The following is a 27422-nucleotide window of genomic DNA, read 5'->3' on the forward strand; positions in this document are numbered from 1 at the left end:
GAGTTGTTGAATCACTGTGTATACACCTGAAACTAACGTAACATGTGTCAACTATACTCAAATTAAAAAACATAAGAAATTTAATTTAAATTTTTGTCAAAGCAATACATGCACGTAAATAAGTGAATGAGCTTACAATAAAGCCCAGTAGTCCTAGCTGCGTCCGTCTACCCCTGCCACCCTCGGTAGCTTCGCTTTCAATCTTACAGCTGTTTCTTCTGGTTTTCACATTTACATTTCTAAATAATATGCTTAGGCTACTGCCTTTTTTATTTTTAAAATTCAGATATTACCTACTGACTTCCTATTATGGAAGAGAAGGAATTAGCTTTCTTGTATGAATGACCCCTCCCACCACCCTATTCTCCCAGACAGGTTATATCACAATTTTGGTTAAATCAATATTCAGAGTTTACATTTATGACTATATATATTATTTGCAGGCGAGTCATATAGTATACTATAATCCGATTATTTTTCTTAAATAACTCTCCCTCCCCAGAGTTCATAGTTTACTCCGTTTCTTTGCTTAATTTTCTAGGTACTTATTACTATTTCATATGAAAACTCTGCCTGAAGTCTACATCTCTTCTCATTATATTCTAACAGCATTCTATCAGTTTCTGTCTCTGCTCTTCTTTTCTTTTTTATTGGGACTATCCTGCCTGTGGCCAGTCAGCCTCCTGCTCTTTACACCCTAGATCTGCTGCACATTAATCTGCCTGGATTTTCTTTCAGTGTAGTTCTGGGGCTTTCCTTCGCCTTTCTGCTGTGTCAGATCACCTGTTTCCTGGATCACATGTCTTCCTGGTTCCTGATTTGCTGCCTTGTTCCACCAGAGTAGTTTCTGCTGAAGAGTTTTGAGTGTGGCAGAACCCTTCACTTTAATGGAAATGCTCTTTATGATTCATTGAAAACATCATGCAGGTTTCTGGTAGTGTCTTCTATCAAGTTGCTTAAGAAAAACTTTTCTCATCAGGAATAATTGCTCATTTTGGCAAATGCCTTTTCACATGTCCTGAGATAATCATACAACTTTTCTCTTTTAAGCTCTTAGGGTAATGAATTACACTAAAAGATAGACAGACACTAATGTTAAACTATCCTGGCATTTTTGTGAAAAAGACTAACTGGTTCATGATGTAATTCTCTTTGTAAAGGGTTGAGTTAAATTTCCTAATATATTATTTGGGATTTTTGCCTCTATTTATCTTTGGGCTTCTTGTTTTGTTTGTGGGTGGTTTTTCTCTCTATTTTTATCTGGTTATGATTCAGTGTTATGCTGTTATTTGTAGAATTAACTGAAAACCTTCCATCTCTTCCTATGTTCCTTAACAGTGTAAATAATACAGAGAGTATCTATTCTTTGCAGGTTTAGTATAATGTGCCCAGAAGATTATCTGGGCATTGTGCCCTTTTTAGCGTGTTTATTTCCTCTATGGCTGTTGTTTTTTTCAGGATTTCATTTGCTTTTTGAGTCAATTTTCATTACTTAGTTTTTCATACAAAATAATCTATTTTAACTAATTTTCAAATTTGTTTGACACAAATTTGCATTTGATTTGCTTATAATTTAAAAAAATGTTCCACATCTTTTTTTTCTCAATTCTAATGTTGATTATTTAAGTCGTCGTCGTCATCTTCATCTTTTTTTTTTTTTTACCATGGTCACATTTGACAGTCTGTTTATTTAATTGCTCTTTTTAAAGACCTCATCAAAAAATTAGATTTTCATTTGATTAATCATCCACTTATTTGTGTTTTCTTTTATGCTTATTAACTTATCTTTTAGCTTATTTGATTCTCCTTCTCTTCCCCCTCCTTCTTCTTCCTCTCTCTCTTTTTCTCCCTCCCTCTGTCTTGCTCTTTCTTTAGCTTCTTGAGTTGATACTTCATACCTATATTTTTAGGATTTTTCCCTCCATCCCCAAAATGCAGGTTTTGTTCAGTAGTTGCATCACTTGGTAGATTCTGCAAGTGTATCAATGTAATTTATGCCAATATAGATATGAATATTTTTCTTAATTCTATTTTTCTTAATTTATCTTTTCCTGTTTGTTTTCTGATATTAATATTAGTACTCAAGCATTAATTTTCTAGTATATCTTCCTAATTCTTTATAGTAAATCTTTCTGCATCATTTTCCTTTTTTTTTTTAAGATTTTATTTTTAAATAATCTCTACATCCAATGTGGGGCTTGAGCTCACAATCCTGACATCAAGAGTCACATGCAGTACTGACTGAGCCAGCCAGATGCCCTTGCATCATTTTTCTTTTACAATATCTATTATAATTATCACATAGCTGGTTCCTGCCTCCTGTCTCTGCAGTCTGAGTTTTGCTGTCTTTTAATATTATGATTAATGGTATGTTTGGATTTATTGTTTTCATTATATTTACCAGGCATTTTTTCTTTTTCTTTCTGATTTCCTGCCATAGTCTTCCAGCATCCAGTGTGGGTGATGAGAAAGTGAATACCAATCTAATTTTCATTTATTTGTGAACAACTCCTTATTCTACTCTGGACATTTTTAGGATTTGTACTTTATGCTTGGAGTTCTGAAATTTCACCAAGATGTACTTAGGTATTTTTTCTTCATTACTTGAAACTTTTAAATCTGTGGATTCATTACTTTGGGTCATTTCCTTCTTTTATTTTTAAAGAATCACTTCCATTCTCTGTTTCTTTGAAATTCCTAATAGACATATGTTAGAACTCCTACATTTGTCCTCCATGTCCCCTTTTTTCTACTCACATATTTCTGTGCCATAGTACTGTGTTTGAGGATAATCTTTCTTCTCAATCTTCCAGCTAAACTATTTGATATTCATTTATGTCCATTTCCCCTATTCAGTCTCTATAGTGAATTCTTTAGAGCAATAAATTTGCTCTTAAATTTCCAATTATTTCTGGGTCTTTTGGCTTTTGGCTCAGGAGGCAAAGGTACAACCTTCTTTGGTCGTCCCAAAGCCGGGTTCATCCGACACCAGCCACCTCCGCCATGCCGCCTAAGTTCGACCCCAACGAGATCAAAGTCGTGTACCTGAGGTGCACCGGTGGTGAAGTCGGTGCCACGTCTGCCCTGGCCCCGAAGATCGGCCCGCTGGGTCTGTCTCCAATAAAGGTTGGTGATGACATCACCAAGGCAACCGGTGATTAGAAGGGTCTAAGGATTACAGTGAAACTGACCATTCAGAACAGACAGGCCCAGATAGAAGTGGTACCTTCTGCCTCTGCCCTGAAATAAGCAGAAAAACATTAAGCACAGTGGAAATACCGCTTTTGATGAGATTGTCAATATTGCCTGACAGATGCGACACCGATCTTTAGCCAGAGAACTCTCTGGAACCATTAAAGAAATCCTGGGGACTGCCCAGTCTGTGGGCCACAATGTTGACGGCCGCCACCCTCATGACATCATAGATGACATCAACAGTGGTGCGGTGGAATGCCCAGCTAGTTAACTACAAAGGAAAATGTTTCAATAAAGGATCATTTGACAACCAGTGGAAAAAAGCAATTTTTTTTCCAATTATTTCTAAAATAATTTTAGATTATTTTTCATATCATACCTGTTTTATTTTATGGATGTAATATTTTCAAATCTCCCTGAGAACGAATGAATGTACATATGTGTGTGTGTGTGTACTTATATATTCACACACATGCATTTAAAAAAAAAGTTCCCTAATGTTTCTTCGAGGCAAGGCATTTAGTATAGCATTTTCTTTATCTTCCCTGGTGAGAGAAGGTTCACATTGCTGAGCTGCACATCACTTCCCTCCCTCTGCTGTCAAGGCCAGGGGGTTGCTATGCCCATTGTGCAGGCTCTAGGGCAGGCGGGAAAAGAGGCTGATTGAAGTTCACAGAACGGGCTTTCTCCTCCTGACTAGGTGGGCTTCTCCCCAGTGAGTGCCTCTCTCTCTGCCATTTTTGAAGAGTCCATGCACAGGTCTTTTCTCTAGACCTCCTCCTCATCAGTCCTCTAATTTTGTTCCTTTTCCATCCATGACCATCTGGCCAAACCACATCCTGTTGCCTATGGACTGCTATAGACCCACGCCTCTCTCGATCTCTCCTTTCGGGCAACGTGGAGAACTGGGTACACAGCTTGAAGTTTTGCCTGCTGAATATATTTCTCTGTCTGATTGTCCTCCTGCTGGGCTAGTTCTAACTGGGGGTTTCATGTACAGCAGGTCAGTTTTAGCTGGTGCGGGCATATCTTGCCAAGCTACAAACTAGCCTGACATTTTTTTTTTTTCCTTCTGCAGCCATTGGTTATAGGGAACTAACTCCGCATAAAGCAAAGGCTATTCGTTTGGGGAGAGGTTGCAGCATAGCAGGAGTGGATGCCATGGGCATCAGAGTCACTCACTTGCATAATTTCAGTATCTGCTTGTACGCAGTGGCCTCTTCAATTCTGCAACTTTATAGTTCTGGCATCAGTTAATACCAGGTTTGTTTGGCAGTTTAGAGCTTATGGTCACTCCCTCTTCTAAGAGTGGGCATTTAGTCACTACTAGGACCCAGTGACAAGCCCGAGACTATTCCTCGAAATACTTACTTATTGCAGAGGGTATATCTAGCTCCCGAAACTTGAGGATTGTCCTATCACGGCTTGCTGGAGGACCCGTGTTGTGTCTGCATCTTTAGCAAGCATTTTAAATATGACTGGATATCCTGGTCAGAAAGCCAGAGCTGCTTGAACTGCAGCCTGGACTAGTTGCAGAGCCTTGTCTTACTCTGGGCCCTACTCAAAACTGGCAGCTTTAACATTTACTCAGTTTAGTAGATTATTGTTTTTAATAGCCCCCAATAATGGCCTGCAGGTATCCATATACTTTGACTCGTAACTTTGTAGTCTCGTCCTATCCTGACCCTGACTCTGACTCGGCCATAAGATTTGTCTGGCCAATAGGATAATAGATAACTGGACTCACGAAGAGGCTGGAAGGGTCCTCATGTGTTTCCACTTCCTCCCCTGAGTCCTCCACTCAGTAAGCTGCTGGAGGATTTGAGACCATGTGGAGGAGGGCTGGATTCAAGATGCAGTGGCTTATCTCGCCTTTGGAGGAGCTATCCCTTCCTGACCTCAGAGGACTGGACTCCTGAAAGATTCCCTGAAATGTCCTCCCAACTTCCCATCTTGTCAGTGGTGACTGCTGCGCAAACCTGGCTTCCATCCTCCTTTCTGCTCTCCAAATTTCACGAGAGTACATCTCCTTGCCAGAATCGAAGTCATCTATAAAACCTTAGCTGCAATGGAGTCTTACAAATAGAGTATTTAGCTTTCTAGATCGGGCCGATGAGGGCAGGATGTAGAATAGAAAGGGTTGTGAGTAGATACCCAGGACCAGTAGAAAATACTGAATGCATTCATACCCTGCATCTGGGAAAAACACGGCTGGTTGAATCGACCTGTCCAGCGCCAGCCCTCACTTTTCTTTTTGTATCTCCTCTTCCCCAGCCAAACAGGACAACTGGAGAATCTGTGACCTGTTGTTTTCTGTACTCATCCCACCGAGTTGTTTCCTCTTTTCAGCCATGCCAGTAGAAATCCCGTGGATCTGTCACTGCTGTCTCAAACACCATTTCCTCTAGTCAGACTTTCTGCTGGCCTCCAGAAAGAGATGCCTCCTCTCCCTTCTTTAAAATTCCTTCACCTTTGGGGCGCCTGGGTGGCTTAGTCGTTAAGTGTCTGCCTTTGGCTCAGGTCATGTTCCCAGGGTCCTGGGATCGAGCCCCGCATTGGGCTCCCTGCTCAGCGGGAAGTCTGCTTCTCCCTCTCCCACTCCCCCTGCTTGTGTTCCCTCTCTCACTGTGTTTCTCTCTGTCAAATAAAGAAATAAAATCTTTAAAAAAATAAAATTCCTTCACCTTTGGTACTTCTCTCATGATACTCCTCTTATTTTACCTGGCATTACTGTGCAATTTGTACATCTCTACTCACCTTCTTCTGCAGGATGAAGACCTTGGGAATAGGGGTCATCGATTAATCATCTTTATAGCCCATGTAATACTAATAAAGTATTTTGGACAATGTGTATTCGCAATAAATATTTGCTGATACAAATGGAAATACATCCACAAACACTCTGGCAGATATTGTGCTAAATACTGAAATGATTATGGATGATGCCCTTCAAGGATAGATTGCTGAAATTGGACAATAGCTTCGCCCTGTGCCTTCAAAGAGTACAAAATTTATAGTATTTTAAATGGGGCTACAATTGGGAGGTTGGGTTCTCCCACAACCTACTGGGGCAAGATTCAGTGGGAGAAGTGTGGGGAACTTACTCCCTTGGAGCTTATTTTTAATGAATAAGGTTTTGCTACAGGAAGTACTTGAACTATAATAAAGAGATAATAAAATAGTCACAAATTTGCTTTACTTCCTGGTCAGTCCTAGCTAAAGCACAGTGAAAAAAAGCATGTTGACTATATTAGTTGTATTCTGTCTTCTCTGCAGTTTCTACGTACGTGCAATTTCCTGGTGCATGTGATTATCAAGCTCCATGACAAGTAACTGGTGAAGTCCCTTCCCAGCTCCCCTTCCTTCTTCTGATGGAACAGACTCCTGATTGATTTTGACTCCAGATGGGCCATCTTTAATTAGGTTAGCAGTTGAGTTGACAGTCACAAAGTTTTTCCTCTGCCATGTTCTATTAATAGGGGGAAATGGGTGGAGAAGAAACCTCTTATGCCATATTCTATTAGCTGCTGGTTGTGCTTTGGGAAATGGAGGAAGCCAAGAAGGAAAGGGAGAGGTACAGTCTGTGGTGACTTTGAATCCACCAGACTGTGGGCATATAAATTTCTTCACTCTACGCTTGAGCGAGACTGATGTTTTGCAGGCTCACAGAAGATGGTCTTCTCTATACGAAAACATGGATATCAAGTGTTGTATTCAGACATGAGCAATGACTGCCCTCTGTTGTTCCCAAATTAGGAAAATGGAGCCTCCAAAAGCTGGGTGCCAGTGGAAAAATCAACAAATATAGCTGTCACTGAAGAAAGCAGTTCAACGAGATTTTGTCTTACCCTTTGCCAACCTCAACTCACCAATGTGCAGGCGACATATGTTTAGAATTAGCAAGTAAGGTTTTTATCCTTCATTTCCCCATTTCCCATCCCCCACTCTTGAGGTTGCTTGTCCAAAATGGAACGAAGCTTCTGGGCTCCTTGGAGGTCAGCCGTCCCCCAATACAGGTGCAGTGGAAACCTGTCTACTGAGCTCTCATTAGGCCTGGAGCTGTTTTACTTCCATAGCTCTCTGGAGGGCTAATGAGATTTTAAGAAACACTTGCAGCAACTCCAGATTCTACACAGCAACCTAATTTTTCAGAGAATGTTTTCAAGAGTACCTTGTTGGGGGGCAAATTCCTTGCCCAGATAAATGGGATTGCGAATATGAGAGAAGTTAATCCAACATCCACATTCACTTCCTTTTTTTTTTTTTTTAACTGATATGCCCAAGCTCTAATGCCTTCATTTCCTCTTCATTTGCAATGGTAAAGCCTCCTTGACCAGAAAAATAAATGTGCAGTTGGCCAGAGCTGAAAAGAGGTCTGCTTAAATGATTTTTAATTTATGTTAAAATGCTAAGAGCAGTTTTCCAGGTCCCTGTTGAATACCTCACAAAATTAAGTTTTTTGAAGCCTACCTTTAAAAAAAGAACTAAAAGAGTTCAAAACATTCCTTTTAATTTTAGCTGCCCCAACTATATCTTTTCTTCTTGCCCTACTGGGATCTAGCACCTAGTCAGGGGTTTATACTTCGTTGGTCTTAGAGCTCTGGTCTGGAAGTCAGAGACCTGTCTTCTATCCTTGCCCCCAAAACAAAAAGTGGTGTTACCCTGAGCTTATCGAATGTACCTCTGTTTCTCTTCTTGTAAAATGAACAGTGACTTGATGTAAAGAATTATAACCATGTCTTTACAAAATACTTAGCATTTCTTGGTGTTTTTACATTTGCAACATACATTATCTCTTTTGACTGGTGTCTTCTTGGAAACAAACTGCAAAATAGTTGACCATCCAAATTGTGAACTCTTGATACTGTTGATCGTTTGGCCTAATTTTTACACCAGGCTGACTTTTCATCTGCCACTCAACATGAATCTAAGTTAAAATTGTAACAGTATTTCTTTTCTTTTCTTTCCTTTTTTTTTTTTTAAGATTTTGTTTATTTATTTGAGAGAGAAAGAGACAGAGAGCACAAGCGGGCGGAGGGGCAGAGGGAGAGAGAGAGAAACAGACTCCCCACTGAGCAGGGAGCCCAACATGGGGCTCCATCCCAGGACACTGGGATCATGACCTGAGCCGAAGGCAGATGCTTAACCGACTGAGCCACCCAGGCGCCCCTGTAACAATATTTCTTGAACAAAGATACAATCATGCAGATACACACCAGGAGATAAATGCTTAAAAAATAAGAATTATCTTAAATGTTGAAACTAGGTAAAAAAACAGTGCTTTTTTTTTTTAAAGATTTTATTTATTTATTTGACAGAGAGAGACACAGCAAGAGAGGGAACACAAGCAGGGGGAGTGGGAGAAGGAGAAGCAGGCTTCCTGCAGAGCAGGGACCCCAATGCGGGGCTCGATCCCAGGACCCTGGGATCATGACCTGAGCCGAAGGCAGATGCTTAACAACTGAGCCACCCAGGCACCCCAAAGCAGTGCTATTTTAAAGAAAATTTATAAGATACTTTTTAAAGATATCTTTTAAAATGATCTTTACAGTGGTACCACATCATCACTTAGGATAATAGTCATTGATTATTCTTCACTGACGTAGTTAATCATCATGCATTTTTTAGTTTCTTTTTTTTTAACTCATTTTTTAGTTTTTTAATTTAGGTTTTTGCCTATCACTGTGCTGAATTCCGTAGGAGATATTAAAGACATACAAAGTCTTGTCCTCGTGGAATTTATAGTTTAGTTTAGGCCACATGATTAATATGTGTGTAGGGGTGAGTATAACACAAATGATCAGGGTTAAATGAGACATGCTAATCCTAAATGCAAGCAGCTCGAAGAAAGGCAGCACAGAAATGTAAATGATCATGAACATTTAAGACTTTGGCTAGGTAAGAGAGGAGAGAGAGGGTGTTTTCAGATGTGAAAACAGATGAAAGACACAAGGGAGATTTCTAGCTTGATATTCAGCTCTCCCATAGGTATGTCCACCTAGATGGCTCAAATCTAAAAACCAAACCCAACTGAACTTATCGTCTTCTCTCTCCTTTTGTGTTCCAGAATCAGCAGATGACACCTGTGCCCTCCCAGTCTCTTAGACTAGAAAACTGGGAGTCATCCTGAATTCCTCTCCCTTTCCTCCTACTTCAGTTCTGTCATTTTCTCTTCTGGGGCTGGCTTTCGAGGGCTCCCAGGATGCCCATTGCCACAGAACTGAGATCAGTTTAATACAGTCACTGACTCTGCTCCTCCCCCTCATTGCGATCTTCTCTTCCATTAGCTCCTTTTGAGAGGTTTATCTTTGTATTCCTCGTTTTGGCCTAATGTTTTCAAATCAGTGAATTGATTTAGACTGACTACCCAACTCTAATCAGACACTTCCCTGAGTTAAAGCTTCTTATTTAGTTTCTTAGTGTTTTGATGAGGCAGTCCATCCCTGCCCATCCCAACTAGCTGGAGACCCCAGACTCTGGTTATGCTCTCAGCTTTCCTGACCCCTCTTGTCCATTCTTACTCCATCTACCTTGGTTTAGGTGTTCATAATCTTTTGCCTGGTGTGGTAGATTGAATTAAGATGTTCAGCAAATATTTACTGCTCCCTTCCTCACCCTATGGGTAGAGAATCCTACTGTGTCCTGTAGACATGGAGGTTGGCCATGTGACTTTGGCTAGTGTAGTGTGGGCAGTAGGGATAGTGTGCTAGCTCTGAGCAGGGGCTTTAGGAGACATTACGTACTCCTACCCACCTTCCCTGCACTCCTGTCATCCATCAATAGAAGAGCATGGCCCAGAGAAGCCATTGCTCTGTCATCCTGTGTCCCAAAATGAGAGACCCATGGAGCACACACGAGCTGCCATGTCTGGAGCCAAGTCACACTCAGCCCTGCACAGCCCAGCTGAATTAAAGCCAACCCACAGCTGACCAACAGACCCATGAGTAAAAAATAAATGCTTGTTGTTGTAAGATACAAAGGTTTTGGAGGAAACGAATTTTTGTTGTTAGAAGCCACTAAGATTTTGTTTTGTGTATTACTATGGTAAAACCTGACACATATATCTGAATTTCTGCAAAAACTTCCTACCTAATCTTCTAGTCTCCAGTCTTACCTTCCTCCCATCTATCCTTCACACTGGATTAAATAAAAAGTCTTCAGTAGCTCCCATGTGCCACAGGATAAAAATCCAAGATGGAGTAAAAGATTTACCTGCCCACCTTCATGTCCCACTACTCTTGATCTTGCATTTTAAGCACTAGTCATGCCTAAATACCCAACATTCCTTTAATTTACTGTACTGTCTCTCTGTGTCTCTTTTGCAAATGCTGTCAATTCTGAGCCAAATACTTCTCCCAGACCCCCTCCCTCCGCCACCCCCCATCTGGCCCTTGCACCTGCAAAACCCTTATGAGGTTAAAGTGTTGCTGCTGCTGGAAATCCTTCCCTGGCTTCCCTAAATTCTCAAAATAATTTGCACAATTCCATGATTGCACACTATGGTTTGAAATCGATTATTTTTATACATCTCTTTCAGTCAGGTTGTGAACAATTTGCTGATAGGAAGTTTGTCTTTTCATCTTTTTACTCTCAGGACTTAGCATTGTTCCAGGCATATTTGAGATACTCAATAAATGAAGCAATGAATGTTTAGTTGATTTTGAAGTCAATTCTGCTTAATGTCTTTCTTATCTGGTTGAAACGTGTTCACTTAACATATACCATGAATTTGGATTAGCCCATGTCCGTCACCAAGGTGCTCCTTCTCAAACTATACCTGAAACATCGAGTGAATGCTCTCATGTAACCAATGACCAGGGCAAGAAATGAAACATTCCTGGCACCTTCCTTTTTCTGTGACCAGTCACTATGGCCTCTTCCCAGATGTAAGCAGTGTTCCGACTTCTATCACCATAGATTTGTTCCATCTATTTTAAAACAATATATAAATGGAATCATAACGTATGTGCTCTTTGTGTCTGGCTTCTTTTGTTCAACATTATGATTTGTGAGACTCATTTAAGTAATTGCGAACAGCAACATTTCATTTTCACTGCTGTATAGCACCTCATGGTACAAATATAACACAATTTATTTATCCATCCTACTGTTAATAGATATTTAGGTTGTTTCCTAAATGAATAAAGATGCTATGAACATTTTTGTTTGTGTCTTTTGGTGCATATACGATTTTCTGTTGAGTATAAATGTAGGAGTGGAATTTCTGGGCCACAAAGTATGTAAATGTTCACTTTCGGCAGATGCTTCTAGACTCTTCTCAAAAGTGTATCAATTTATGCTCTCATCAATGATGTGTGAGAGTTCCTCTTATCTTACATCCTCACTAACTCCTGATATTATCAGTCTTTTTCATTTTAGTAATTCGGGTGGACATGTCACGGCTTTAATTTGCCCTTCCCTGACGGCTAATGACGTTGAAACCTTTAAAAAATATGTTTACTTACCATTTGGATATCTTCTGTGAAATCCCATTTTTCCATCAGGTTGTCTTTTTCTTATTTATTTATAAGAATTCTCTGAAATCAGATGCTAATATTTTGTATAGTATGTTTTGCTTCTATCTTTCCAGGAGAGATTGGCTTATAATTTTCCTTTTTTGTAATATTCTTGTCACTCTTCCGAGTGAAGGTTATTTTGGTCTCATAAGATAAGTTGAAAAGTGTTCTTTCTTATTCTCTGGAAAAGTTTAATGTAAAAGTGGTGTTATTTCTAATTTTACATTAAGAGTCCGTACACATAGTGCTTAAGCATATGAGCCTTGGAATCAGACTGCTGGAGGGGCATCTTGGTTTTGCCATGTTCTTAGTGTGTTGACCTTGGGAAAGTTACATAACCTCTTTGTGCCTCAGCTCTCCCATTTATTAGATGGGAGGGATAAAAGTACCAGCTTCATAAAATCACTGTCAGGATCTTATGAGTTTTACATGTAAAATTCCTCGTACCACGTCTGGTACATAGTAGGAATTTACTGATTATTAACTATTGTTATTACTTATCCATCTAATCTGTGCTTTTGCTCATAGCATGTGTTTTGTAGAACCAGGAGCTGTATTCTCTTCATGGTGTTGGTTTGACAATAAGCCTCACATGGGTTGAGGAAGTAGAGTAACAACTTTTAAATGGGATGCCAAAATCAAATTCTTCTTCACACTTGGCCTTTTCTCGGGCATATTTTTTCCTCTCCTTTTGCTCTATTTTGTGAAATGTCAGGAAAGAGACCTAAGAAGCTTTCTGTGGAAATAGTACTCAAAGAAAGACACAGATCTCAGTCAGGGTACTTTCTTGGGGTTTTGGCAATGTCCTAGGTGGGTGTAGGTCCACATGGCAAATATTCTAGTGGTTAGAGGGGAGTCAGGACTTTTGATTTGCACTGCCTGGGTAACTGACCTCAGAGATCCTCAGTTTTTCTTTTTAACAAAAGGAAGCCCAGCCTTCCCAGGGTGTGGTTTGAATTCCCGATTTGGTGGTTGTTAGGGGTTCTGAAAATACCGTGCAGCTTTTAAAGCAATGATCGAGTCATTACTATGCAAATCTTCCCCCCCCTCCTTCAGCCTTTGTGTCACTAAAATACCACTTAAGTGGGACGTCTGTTTTCATCTGGTTTATATCTGAGATTGAAGACACATGGCTCTCTGATTAACTCTGAAACCATTAACACCACATCTTCATCAGAAAAACCACAGAAATTAGGGTTAAATGGGTCCTCCTGTGATTTTCTCTAATCCTTTTCCAGCTTTACTGGCTTCTCCCTCTGCTTCCCCTAAGTCTTCTGTCTGCTTTTCACTTGGGAATGAATTACCCATCCAGACCTCCCATACCTACTCCCACCTCGACACACATATTCTTCTCGTGCACTTCCTGCCTGCAGGATGCAGGCCATGCTCCTCTCATCCTTCTTTCTGAGCAATGAGGAAACGGAAAGATAACAACCCCTGTGGCTTCCTATTGTTTGCAGGTGTCTGGTCTGAAGAGAGTCACTGCATTCTATACTGCCAGAAAAATATTTGCCATTGAAAAATTAATTTTCATCATTCTGTGCTTCTGTTTAACCTCAGTGGTTTGAAGTCCTACTCATTTTCTGTAACGTAGATCACACATTGCCTTATTTGCAATGTTACTCTGATGTCAGGATGAGATGCTGGACTTTGCATCTTGTTTATACTCCTATTTCAATATTCCTATCTGTCCCAGATAGGAATCGAAGTTCAAAATCCTAGATATGCAAGCATCAAGCAAGATTTGATTTTATTTTTTTATCACGGGTTTTTGTCTTTTTACAGTCCCATCATTGTTTTTCTTCCCCCTGTTTCGGGGCCATCAGTTAAGTTTGAATGTGGCTGAGGGGTGCCCGGGTGGCTCAGTAGGTTAAGCGTCTGCCTTCGGCTCGGGTCATGTTCCCAATGTCCTGGAATCGAGCCCCGCATCGGGCTCCCTTCTCCACGGGAAGCCTGCTTCTCTCTCTCTCCCCCTCCCCCTGCTTGTGTTCCCTCTCTCGCTGTCTCTCTCTGTCAAATAAAAAAATAAAATCTTAAAAAAAAAAATTAGAAAATACTCATTCAGTCGTCTTCAGATATTTTCCCTGCCTTTCCATGCCCCCATATTTTTACCTACTGATATTCTATTTATTGGCATATTAGTCTGCTTGATATTGTCCTACAGGTCACCGAAGCTCTATTCATTTTTTTAAAAATCCTATTTTTCATTATGTGTTATTTTGGGTTTTTTCTCTTGCTATAGGTTTATGTTCGCTGATCTTTTATTTTGTTAGTCCCATCCTTTGTATTTTTTTTAATCCCTAAAATTTCCATTTGGAAAATTTTTATGTCTTTTATTCTTCTCGTTATGTTCATTTTTTCCTTTAAATCTTTGAGTGTGTAGTATTAATAATTGGTATTTTAAAAATCATTGTCTGAAAATTTTATCACATTCATTGTTTCCTGTTCTCTTCTATCAATGAATTTTTCTATACAAGGTTATATGTGACATTCTTAGGCTTCTTTAGATGCCTGATTATTTCTTTTTTCTTATTGGAGTCCATATTCCTGATTTAGTTGTATTCCTTTAAAAAGTATTGTACTTTGTTCTAGCAAGCAGTAAATTATGCAGATCAGTGTAAACATTTTGATTCTTTTAAAGTTTGCTAGGGTGGGTTTAGAGCAATCTTTACCCAGCGGCTAGGTTAGCCCCACTCTAGAGTCTGACCTTTCTGATGTCTCTACTGAATGCTCTGCATATTATGACATTTTCCCACTCTGACTGGTGAACTGTTCTTAACCCCATTATGGGAATGGTTCACCCTCCCTCCCAGCCTCAAGGAATTTTATTCAACGGTTGTGGAGATCATCACTCTGCCAAAAGAGGACCCCTTTGCAGATCTTTAGAGTTGTCTTTTCACAGTTTTCTCATCTCTGGCACTCTGCTCCATAAATTCTAGTCATTTTGCCTTCTCTGAACTCTAATTTCAGTCTTCTCAACTCAATGCGGATACTGGGCTATGTAGAATTCTCTCCTTGAGCTGCCTAGAAACTGCCACCTGGCAGAAAGCCAAGAAAATCATAGGGCTCATCTTGTTTGCTTCACTCTTCTTAGAGATCACAGGCCAATGTTGCCTATTGTCCAATGTCTGAAAAGAGTTGGTTCATATATTTTGCCCAGTTTTCTAGTTATTCACAGTGGGAGGGTAATTCTCCTAGCCCTTCCATGATATTTTGTTTTCTATTAACCACACTTAAAAATTACTTTATTTTTTCTTCTTTTGGAACAATTAAGGTTTTTTTAAATTCCATAATTTTACTATATTGATTCAGAAAATGTCCATTCTTTGAGTGGTTACTCTTGAATTTAGGGTTCTTTCAACAAGGATCTGTGGATCAGGGTTTCCGGACACACTTCACAAGTTGTGCACTGAGCAACTCCAGGGAGAGCCATTTACACATACCTGCAACTGTGTAACATTACAGCTGGTATACAAGAACATCTTTACATATCTGATCATATTTTTATTTTTTACTGTTGAATGATAATTTGTCTGAATATAGAATTTATGTTCAAAGTTAGATCCCTTTAGATCTTTAAAGATAGCACTCGATTTTAAAAACAGTCACCTATGTTGCTTTTGAAATGCCTGATATAAATTTGATTCTCCTTCTGTTCTAGATGGTTTGTTTTTCTGGTAGCATTTAGGATTTTCTAATTATCCTTCATGTTCTGGAATTTCAGTGCCAATCCTCAAAGTATAGGCTTTAAAACACTTGTTCCTGCTTGGCAATCTTTTGGAATTTTCTTCTTGAGGCCCCATGATATTCTTATGTTCTATGATACAGAAAATATGTTAAGGATAGAAAGCGTGTATGCTTGTATGTTTGACACGGGGAAAAAAAGATAATCACAGCCTCATCCTCCATTAAGGACATTGAATAGATACGCCTATAACAGGGCATAACTATTGTTTCTTTTGCATATATACTTAGAAGTGTAATTGCTGAGTCGTGGAGTGGGTAGATATTTAGCTTTAGGAGATACTGCCAAACAGTTTTCCAAAGGGGTTGTGCCAATTTACCCTTCCACCAGCAATCCAGTTGCCCAACATTCTTGGCAACAATTGATATTGTCAGTCTTTTCAGTTTTTTTTCATTCTGCTGATGTGTAATGGTATCTCTTTGTGGTTTAAAATGGCTTTCCCTGACGAGCAATAATTTGGGGTCCCTTTCCATACATTCATTGGTCATTTGTATGTCTTCTTTTATAACACATCTGTCATTACATTTACTCAATTTAAAACTGTTTTTTAAACATATATTCTGTATGTGAGTCCTCCACTGGACTTTTGTGTTGTATTTATGTTCTCACACTCTGTGACCTATTTTTTCACTCTCTTACTGGTGTCCTTTGATGAACATAAATTCTTATGATTAATTAAATCCAATTTAACAATATTTTCTTTTATGGTTAGTGCCTTTGCATCTTGCTTAAGAAGATTTTTTTTTCTGCCTGAGGTCATGAAGATACTCTGTTTTTTTTTAAAGTATTTTTTATGTTTTTACTTTTTTTTTTTAAAGATTTTATTTATTTATTTGAGAGAGAGAGAATGAGAGACAGAGAGCATGAGAGGGAAGAGGGCAGAGGGAGAAGCAGACCCCCTGCTGAGCAGGGAGCCCGATGTGGGACTCGATCACAGGACTCCAGGGTCATGACCTGAGCCGAAGGCAGTCGCTTAACCAACTGAGCCACCCAGGCGCCCTATGTTTTTACCTTTTTATATTTATGTCCCTGATGACCTCACATTAGTTTTTGTGTATGGTCTGAAGCAGGCATCAAGGTCCATTTATTTTTTCCATATGGATATCTAATTGTTCTAATATCATTTACTAAAATTATCATTTTTTCATTACAGAATTTCAATGGCAATTTTTTTGTATTCTATTGCATTTAGTCCATATTCTACAAATTTGATTGTATATATGTTGGTTTAAATATGATTCTTTTTTTTCTGTTCCATTGGTCCACTCTTGTAATTACTATGGCTTTATAATAGGTCTTGAAATCTGGTAGTATTATTTCTCCCAATTTCCTCTACTTCAACATTTGTCTTTCTAAGTTCTTAAATTACCATATAAATTTTAGACTCATTAGTCAATTTCCAAAAAAAAAAAAAAATCCTTGCCTGGGATTTAGTTTTGAATTTCATTAGATAAGTTTGAGGAGTATCAAATCTTAATAATCTTGAATTCTTCCAATCCATTAACATGTTCCATGTCTCAATTTATTTAAGTCTTCTTTACTTTCTCTTTAATATTTTGCAGTTTTCAGTATATACTGGTCATATACATCTTTGGTTAGATTTATTTCTAGTTATTTTATTTTTTATGAGATTGTATACAGTATTTTTTTTAAATTTCAATTTCCTGTTGTTTTTTTGTTAGGTCATTGAAATACAATTAATCTTTGTATATTGATTTTGACATTAGTGACACTCTAAATTCACTTATTAATTCTAATGGTTTGCAGATTATTTTGAATTTTTTATGTATATAGCTTTTTTTCTTTTCCAATCTTTTTACCTTTCCCTTCTTTTGGTGACTTCCCATACAATGCTGAGAATATGTGATGGTGGTGCATTTGTTGTTCTTAGACATTATTGGTTGTCACCACTGAGGAGGTGGTGCCACTGGAAAAATGCACAGGCCATGCTCCCACAACAAAGGATTATCCAGACCCAAATGACAATAATGCCTATTGAGAAATCTTGATGTAAAGGAAAGCAGATTAACATCTCATCAACCTTAGGGCATGGCTACTGATATTCATAACCTTGACCCTGAATCATTAGGAAAACATTAGATTATGATCAGTATGCCTTAAAATACAATGCATTCTAGAAAGATTTGTGTAAAAGTAGTTAATATTTGCAAAAATTTGGGGCTTTAGGACAACTGTCTATGTTTCAACTGTCTAAAGGATTAATTTATGTGAAAGATCTCATTTCCAAATAGTGCCAAATGCAGGAAGTATTACAGAAAGTCAAGACCTCTTTACAATTTTTGTATTGTTCAAGATAATTTAAAAAACATTTCTGGCTTACTGGATTGATATTTGCTCAAAGAGATTATTTTTTTAAAAAGTTCTAAAGCAAACTGCGGTTTGGACTTCAGGGCCCCAGTGAACATTCTTCCTCTCTATGGAGACTTTTACACAATAGTCAGTCCAGACCTCGGACCTCAGCAGCATTTGGCTATCAGCTGGGTGTTCATTTAAGAGAGTTCCTCCTGCAGACCAATCATTCCTTCCACGTTCAGAGCTGGGGCACACTCAGTTGGGGCATGGAAAAGCCAACTAAATTTGGTGTAATTGCAGCAGATTTCTGGAATTCATCTGAATGGAGTGGAGGAGGGGGCAGGAGGGTGTCATGGGAGAGAATTATGCAAAAGTTCAGGGAAGGATAAAATGTGCTGGAAATAAAATGAATAAGCAGCAACATCTGGAAATTGATTGAAAAAAGGCCACATCTGAAAGTGCATCTGGGGAAGAGAAAACAGGACCCAGATTGCCACAGATCTGGAAAGATCAGGAGCCTAGAGAAAGTTCTTTTAAAAACAAAACAAACCCCCAAACCCTTATGGCCTGGTGACATGCATTTGGAAGCAAACAAACTTGGGTTGACTTTCTGACCAAGAGATCTCTATCCGTATTTAAGCACGCTTTCTGAGCTATGAAATATGTGCAGAAAGGAAACCCAGAAGAGCCAGAAATTCCAGTGGTAAGGAAAGATGGCACTGCTGTGGCAAAACACAAAAACATGCAGAGCTGAGTGGAGATGGTCTTTGTAACTGATAGGTCATGTATTAGGCAGCAATAAGCAAATTTCATTGCCTCTTTGATCACTGCATTTACGTCTCACATTCCACCTGTCTCTTTAATGAAATACTTTGTTGAGTCCTGGGTCACAATATCATCAAGCTGCTCAGATGACACTGGCTTGTGATGTGGCATGAGTCTATTTCTCAATGTATTTATAACATAACATGGAATAATAGCCACATTGGCATTGCTGGTCATAAATCATGCTATCATTGCACTCTCCAATCATGCAGAGCCAATTGTAATGTTCCCTATCCATCTACAGGACAAAGACAGCCTAGCATTATCCACTGGACCTCAATGTTCTCATTTAAGTCACGGAGGAATGAATGTGTAATACAATCTCAAGATACAAAATGAATCTGTCATATCAAATCTCCAGGGGCGATGAGGTGAAGACCACCAGAGCTTCTGGCTAGTGATTCTTGTGGAGACTTGAAACCAGGACAGAATGCCTTTCACTGCTGGGATTATGATAGGACTATTCATCAAAAACCCAGTCATGTTACTCAGGAAGCTCACAGATTTCTCCCTGCTATAGTATTTTGGTCCTTTGCTTTCAATATCTCTTCCCTTTAGTTCTTTTGGTCCACTCTGAAACGCTAAGCCTTTAAGTTTGAAGAAGGGACACTATTTTGTAGTATGTATTATACTAATCTGTGGAGAAGAGGGTGACAAGGAAGTCATCTATCCATTTTGCCTCTAAAGATAAACATGACACAATACACAGACACCTCCTGTTATGGGTTGAATGCCTCGAATGCCCCCTAACTTCATATATTAAAGTCCTAACCCCCAGTATCTCAGAATGTGACTGTATTTGGAGAATTAAGTAATTAAAGAAGTAATTATATTAAAATGTGGACATTAGGGTAGACCTTAATATAACATGTCTGGTGTTCTTATAAGAAGACAAGATTTGGATACACATACACACAGAGGGAAGACCATATGAAGGGGGAGACAACAGCCATCTACTACCTAAGGAGAGAGGCCTCAGAAGAAACCAACTGTGCCAACACCTTGATCTTGGTCTTCTAGCCTCCAGAACTGTAAGGTAATGAATTTCTGTTGTTTAAGCCACTCAGTTTGTGGTACTTTGTTATGGCAGCCCTAGCAAATGAATACATCCACATACAATTTGATGTATTTTTCTGGATAAATATTTTCTTCAAGTTTAAGTGGAGTATTAACCAAGTACTGAGTGTTGTAAAGAAAATGAAGAGATAATACCAAATAGCCCCTACAAATTTTCTTCACATAAAATGGACAGACAACAGTGTGAATTCACCCTCCATGACACAAATGTTGTCTTCATTTGAGTTTCCATAAAATCAGACCCACAGACTGGGATTGAAGTGTATATAGGCTCTTTGGGAAGTGATAACAGGAAATCATTGTAGAGGAGTAGAGAAGTAAAACAGAAAACTTGGGTTAAAAAGCAGGCTACCATTACAGGCAACTGGGGCTCAATCCCATCAGAGAGCTCAAAAGAGAGGGTGTAGAACATGCCTCAGAACTGTTGCTCCTGAAGAGTGAGGCAGGTGCAAACAATAAAATTACTAGGAATAAACTGAACCAAAGAGGTAAAAGGTCTATACTCTGAAAACTGTAAAACACAGGTGAAAGAAATTCAAGATGATGCAAAGAAATGGAAAGACGTCCCATGCTCATAGGTTGAAAGAACAAATATTGTTAAAATGTTTATACTACCCAAAGCAATCTACATATTTAATGCACTTCCTATCAAAATACCAACATTATTTTTTCACAGAACTAGAACAATCAATCCTAAAATTTGTATGGAACCACAAAAGACCTCGAATAGCCAAAGCAATCTTGAAAAAGAAAAACAAAACGTCACAATTCCAGATTTCAAGTTATATTACAAAGTGATAGTAATTAAAACAGTATGGTACTGGTATAAAAATAGACACATAGATCAGTGGAATAGAACAGAAAGCCCAGAAATAAACCCACAGTTATATGGTCAACTAATCTTCAACAAAGGAGGAAAGAATATGTAATAGGAAAAAGACAGTCTCTTCAACAAAAATCCTTGAAGAGAGCACAGGCAGTAATCTGTCTGACATCAGCCATAGTAACTTTTTTCTAGATAGGTCTCCTGAGGCAAGGGAAATAAAAGCAAGAATGGACTACTGGACTACATCAAAATGAAAAGTTTCTGCACAAAGAAAGAAGCAATCAACAGACCTCAAGATAAGGAGAAGATATTTGCAAGTGACATATCTGATAAAAGGTCAGTATCTAAAATATGTAAAGATATATATAAAATATATAAAGGGTCAGTATCATCAGTATCCAAAATATAAAAAGAACTGAAACAATTCAACGCCCCCAAAACAAATAGTCCAATTAAAAAATGGGTAGAAGATGAACAGACATTTCTCCAAAGAAGACATAGAGCTCGTCAATAGACACATGAAAAGATGCTCAACATCACTTATCATCAGGGAGATGCAAATCAAAACTACAGTGGGATATCACCTCACACCTGTCAGAATCACTTAAAATCGAAAACACAAGAAACAACAGGTATTGGCGAGGATGTGGAGAAAAGGGAACTCTCTGGCACTGCTGGTGGGAATACGAACTGGTACAGCCACTACCGGGAGACAGTGTGGAGGTAGAAGCTGCCAGTAGCTAGCTCTAGCCCCAGATCAGGAGAGCTGGCTTGAGGTTGCAGTAATCATACGGGGAGGTTAGCCAGAGATGGCACACAGCATACATCCAGGATCCAGGCTTAAGCGTGGGCTTCATAGTTACGTGAATCCATCAATTCCCTTTATTTGCTAAAATTATGTGATTGGGGTTTTTGTTACTTCGAACTAAAAGAGGCTCATCTTCTTACCAATGAAAATACTTGTAAATCGTATATTACTTTCACTTTTCTTTCTTAGATTTTAAATTTTTTGGATACTAATTCTTTTTTCTAAGTTGTGGTAAAATACACTTAACATAAAATATACTTTTTGTCTTATTAGCTCAGGCTGCTATAATAGAATACCATGGACTGAGTGCCTTAAACAGCAGAAATGTATTTCTACTGTTCTGGAAACTGGGAAGTTTGAGATCAGGGTGCCAGCAAGGTTGGGTTTGGGCGAAGGCCTTCTTCCTAGTTTACAGATGGCTGCCTTCTTGCTCTGTCCTCATGTGGCTAAAAGAGTTCAAGAGACCTTTCTTCTGTCTCTTCTTATAAGGGCACTAATCCCATTCATGAAGGCTCTGCTCTCATGACTTAATTAATTCCCAAATGTCCCACCTCCAAATATGATCACATTGGCAATTAGGGCCTGAACACACTCTCTTTGGGAGGACACAAATATTGTATCCACAGCACCATTTTATCCGTTTTAAGCCTTAATAAGTTCCTTCACGTTGTTGGGCAACCATCACCACTATTCATCCCCAGAACTTTTTCATCACCCCAACCAGAAACTCTGTGCCTGTTAAACAATGATCTCCATTACCCCTTTCCCTGGCCTCTGTTAACCACTGTACTACTTTGTGTCTCCATGAATTTCCTTCTTCTAGATACCTCATAAAAGTGGAATCGTACAACATTCGTTCTTTTGCATACGGCTGATTTCACTCAGCATAATGTTTTCAAGAGTCATCCGTGTTGTAACACATGTCAGAATTTCGTTCCTTTTTCAGGCTGGCGAATATTCCATCATATGTATATATTACATTTTCTTCATCTGTTTATTTGTCGATGGACAGTTGGATTATTTCCACCTTTTGGCTATTGTGAATAATGCCGCTGTGAACATGGGTGTATGAGCATATTCTGCCAGTAGGAGCTCAGATCAATCCTGAGGTGTCATTCAGCAGTATAAGGCTCTGGGCTCTGTGGATAGGGCCTGGCTCCCACAGCTTCAACATTGGATAAGAACCCCAATTTCTTACCTTCTCTTATTCCTACCTTATCCCCTTATTCCTGCCTTATCCCCTTCAAAGTGAATTATATAAATTAATCCTGGAGTCAGACTGCTCTGTATGATTGCTACCTCTGGCACTTAATAGCTTGCTATTTATTTATTTATTTATTTATTTATTTATTTATTTATTTATTTTCTTCCAAGTTTTTATTTAAATTCCTGTTAGTTAACATACAGCATCATATTAGTTGCAGGTGTAGAATTTAGTGATTCAGCACTTTCATACATCACCCACTGCTCATCACAATAAGTGTACTCTTAATCCCCATCGCCCATTTAGCCCATCCCTCACCCACCTCCCCTCTGGTAACCATCAGTTTGTTCTCTAGAGTTGAGTCTGTTTCTTGGTTTGCCTCTCTCTCTTTTCTCCCCCTATGTTCATTTATTTTGTTTCCTAAATTTCACATATGAGTGAAATCATATGATCTTTGTCTTTCTCTGACTAAGTTATTTTGCTTAGCATAATACCTTTTGGTTCCATCCACGTCATTGCCAATGGCAAGAGTTCATTCTTTTTTATGGCTGAGTAATATTCCACTGTATATACATACCACATCTTCTTTATCCAGTCATCAGTTGACAGACATTTTGCCACTTACTAGCTTTTAACCTTTGCCTAGTTATTTAACAATCACAATTATACCTATTAATAATTATTATATCTACCAATATGATAGCCATGATTATGAATCCAAACAGTGATAATAAGGCCTTAGAACCATATGTGTATTCCAACCAATTGTTATAGTATTAAAGGGTGGTGTGTCAATTAGGATTCTTTGCAAGCACTAAAATCCACCTCTGAGTAACATAAACAAAACAAAACAGAACAAAACAAAAGGACATTTATTTGAAAGCTATCTAAGACTTCACCAAACTTATGGGGAAACAGATTTGGAAAAAGGAATATATAGTCATTAGGGGGCTTCTCCTGGAGTGACAGAACCCAGCTATTTCGTCTCTCCTTGAGTTATTCCCCTCAGGATTCCAAGTTTCAGGAGAGGGAGTCTGATAGAGCTGATCCTATACCAACTCATCCATTGGCCGGGATCAGGCCAGGGATGAGTGGGGAAAGGGGTGGTCCGGAAAGAGGGAGGGGTCAGCAGTAAGAGAAAGGATGTTCCAGGAACCCTATGACTTCTGAAGACCAACTCAGGGCATCTGAATTTACCATCCCACTAAGATGGCACACAGTGGGTGAGTTGTAATCCACCAAAGGAAATTAGAGTGCCTCTTGGACTTATCATTTAATTTTTTTCACACATACCCTAAAATAGGAGAATGAAAACTCTTGAATTAGAGTAGTGCTTCTCAAATTTTAATGTGCATGTGAATCACCTGGGGATCTTGTTAAAATACAGATTCTGATTCAGTAGATCTGAGGCAAGCCTGAGATTTTGCATGTAACAGACTTGCAGGTGATGCCTTTGGTGCTGACCTATGAACAACATTGTGAGAACAAGGCATTAGAAAATTGTGTGTGTGAGCAGTGGTTTGATACTAATAACCATCTTTTTATTTTTTATGTTATATATAATTCAGAATTTTACATTTCTTTTATTGAGATACAATTCACATACTACAGAACTCATCTGTTTATAGTGTATAGCTCAATGGCTTATAGTGTATTCACAAGGTTGGGTAAACACCACCACCATCTAATTTCAGAACATTTTCATCATCCCCCAAAGAATTCCCCTGTTAATAGTCATTCACCACTTCTTCCTTTCCTCAGCCCCTTGCATCCACCAAACTACCCTCTGTCTCCATGGAGTTGCCTATTCTGGACATTTCATAAAAATGAAATCATATAATGTGTCACCCTGGCTGCTTTAGCTTAGCATAATGTTTTCCAGGTTCATCCATCCAGGGTAAGCTTGAGACTTCATACCTTTTTATGGCTGAACAATATTCCATTGAATGGACAGCCCACCTTTTGTTTATCCTCTCATCAGTCTAGGGACATTTGGGGTTATTTCCATTTTTTCCAGTATTATGAATAGTGATACTGTGCACATTTGTATGCATATTTATGTGTTTACATATTTTGGCTCTCTTGGGAATATATCTAAGAATGAAACTCTTATGTTTAACTTTTTGAGGAAGTGCCAAACTTTTTCTCATAGAGGCTGCATCTTTTACACACCCACCAACAATGTCTGAGGGCTTTCATACTCCACATCCTCATCACTTGTTACTATCAGTCTTTGATTACAGTCATTCTAGTGAGTATAAAGTGGTATCTTATTGTGGTTTTTATTTGCATTTCTCTAATGACCAATTATGGTAGCATCTTTTCATGTGCTTATTGGCAATTTATATATTTCCTTTGGAGAAATATTTATTCAAATCTTTTGTCCATTTTTAATGGTGTTGTCTTTTTATTATTTAGTTGTAAGAATTCTTTAAGTATTCTGGAGATCATTTGTTCAAAAGCCCATTCTTTTCCCCATTGAGTGGTGTTGGCACCCTTGTCTAAATCAACTGACTATAGATGTGTGGGTTTATTTCTGGACCCTCAATTCTATACCATTGATCTATATGTCTATCCTTATGCTAGTACCACACAGTCTTAATTACTGTAGCTTTATAGTAAATTTGAAATTTGGAAATGTGAGTTGTCCAACTTGGTTCCTCAATAAGGTTATTTTGGTTATCCTGAGTCCTTTGCATTTCCATGACATTTAGAATCAGATAGTTAATTTCACCAAAAAAGGAAACTTTTTTGGGTTTAGTTTTCTCTTCTTAGGGTGGAAGAGTAGGTTATTAATTTGAGATTGTCTTTCTTTTTCTTAAGATTTATTTATTTATTTGAGAGAGAGAGAAAGAGAGCATGAGCGGGGGGGGGTGGTGGAGAGGCAGAGGGAGAAGCAGGGAGTCTGACGTGGAGCTCAATCCAAGGACTCCTGGATCATGACCTGAGCCGAAGGCAGATGCTTAACTGACTGAGCCACTCAGGCACCCCTGAGATCATTTTTCTTAATATAAGCATTTTACAGCTATAAATTTCCCTCTAAGCACTGCTTTAACTGCATCTCATAAGTACGTTGTGGTTTATTTATTTATTAAAGATTTTATTTATTTGTCAGAGAGGGAGAGAGAGCACAAGCAGCAGGCAGAGGGAGAAGCAGACTCCCCGCTGAGCAAGGAGCCCGATGCGGGACCTGATCCCGGGATTCAGATCATGACCTGAGCTGAAGGCAGACACTTAACTGACTGAGCCACCCAGGCATCCCTGTATTTTAGGTTTATTCATCTCTAAGCATTTTCTGATTTTCTTGTGATTTCTTCTTTGAAGCATTGTTTTCTTAAGAAGGTGTTGTTTAATTTTCACATGTTTGTGACTTTTTCAAATTTCCTTCTATTATTGATTTCTGATTTTATTCTATTGTCCTCAGAGAACATACTTGGCATGATTTTAGTCTTTTTAAATTTATGGATATTTGTGTCAGTAAAAACATATGATCTAGCCTGGACAATATCTCATGCACACTTGAAAAGAATGTGCATTCTCCTGTTCTTGGGTAGAGTGTTCTCTCCATTAGGTGTGGTTGGCTTAGAATGCTTTTCAGATTTTCTATTTAATCATTGATTTCTTTTTGTCTCTTGTTCTATCTATTATTGAAAGTGGAGTATTTGAAGTCTCCAACTATTATTGTTGAACTGTCTATTTCTCCCTTCAATCTTGTCAGTTGTTGCTTCATGTTTTTTGGCACTCTGTTGTTAGGTGCAGTTGTCTTTTAAGTCAGAGAGGAGGGAAAAAATGAATTATAAACAAAATTTCATTTATTCTGTCTTTTATTTTTATCCATGTGTTTGCCTTTACTGGCCCTCATTTTTCTTTATATAGATTTGAGTTACTGTCTAGTGCCCCTTCATTTCACCCAGAAGGACTCTCTTTAATATTTTTTGTAGGGCAGGTCTCAGGTTCACTTATTGGCTTCTTATTTAATTTTTTTTCAGAAAGAAGATGATGTAACCATAGGCGTGGCTATGAAATCATTAGAGATAACTGACAAAATGATAAGACAATAATTAGTCATTGTTACAAAAAATATTTTGCTTTCTTTGGAAATACCGTAATTCTTTTATTTTGAACCAGTTCTATAGGTTCCCTTGTTTCTAAAACTGAAAAAAAAAAAAATTCTTTTCTGTAAGAGTGATGGAAAAACCCTTCCTGAATGTAGCAATGCTAATAATTAAATTATGAAAAGCACTTCAGTCTTCAATTATGAAATAAATTCTTTGTGAAATCAAATCAAAGTCTGTAAACAATGGTGTTTGTTTAAAAAAACTGAACAAATAATGGCAAGTTTGGATAAAGGCACAGAACATAATTCTTGAATATTGAGTGGTAGGATTGTCTTTCATAACTCCTTCCAAAGTGTTTTATACATATTAATTTAAACCTCACAAGTATTCACTGGTAGATCATTTATCCACAAGTGTTTGCCACTAGATCGTTTGTCCCAGAGATAGAGGATGGAATTGAAGATACAACTAATGGAGTCTGAAATCATAATTTTCTTACCAGAAGCAAATGTTATTTCTCTCAGAATAGCCCTGGACCTTTAAAGAGAGCTAGTAGGCATCTGCCTAATAGCATTTGCATTTAATCATGGACAAAGAAGAATCTAAAATAGGCCTTGGCAAATGGCAAGTGTATTTAGTGGCCTTGCACCATAGAAACATGTCGATTTGCAATGTACAGTAATCCCACACTATTTCTGATCTTGCCTATCACAGACTCTCTTGTTTCCTTGGCCAGGTAGGCAGGCCAGTTCCCTCCTTCAAGTCACTGAGGAACTGATTGCTGTCATAACACATCTGTTGATATCATTTGGGCCAAGCAAGCATTGTCGATCTTACTCAAGAATACTACTTTGC

General features: G+C 38.5%; 1 protein-coding gene and 1 pseudogene across 1 annotated transcript in view; both read left to right on the forward strand.

The window, feature by feature from the left end:
- The window catches only part of ANAPC10 (anaphase promoting complex subunit 10), a 254833-nt gene that overhangs the window by 204342 nt on the left and 23069 nt on the right, over nucleotides 1–27422 (forward strand). The window lies entirely within an intron of this gene.
- On the forward strand, nucleotides 2968–3508 carry LOC110571203 (annotated as a pseudogene).

The sequence above is a fragment of the Neomonachus schauinslandi genome, chromosome 2, assembly GCF_002201575.2.
Source record: "Neomonachus schauinslandi chromosome 2, ASM220157v2, whole genome shotgun sequence".
Classification (NCBI taxonomy): Eukaryota; Metazoa; Chordata; class Mammalia; order Carnivora; family Phocidae; genus Neomonachus; species Neomonachus schauinslandi.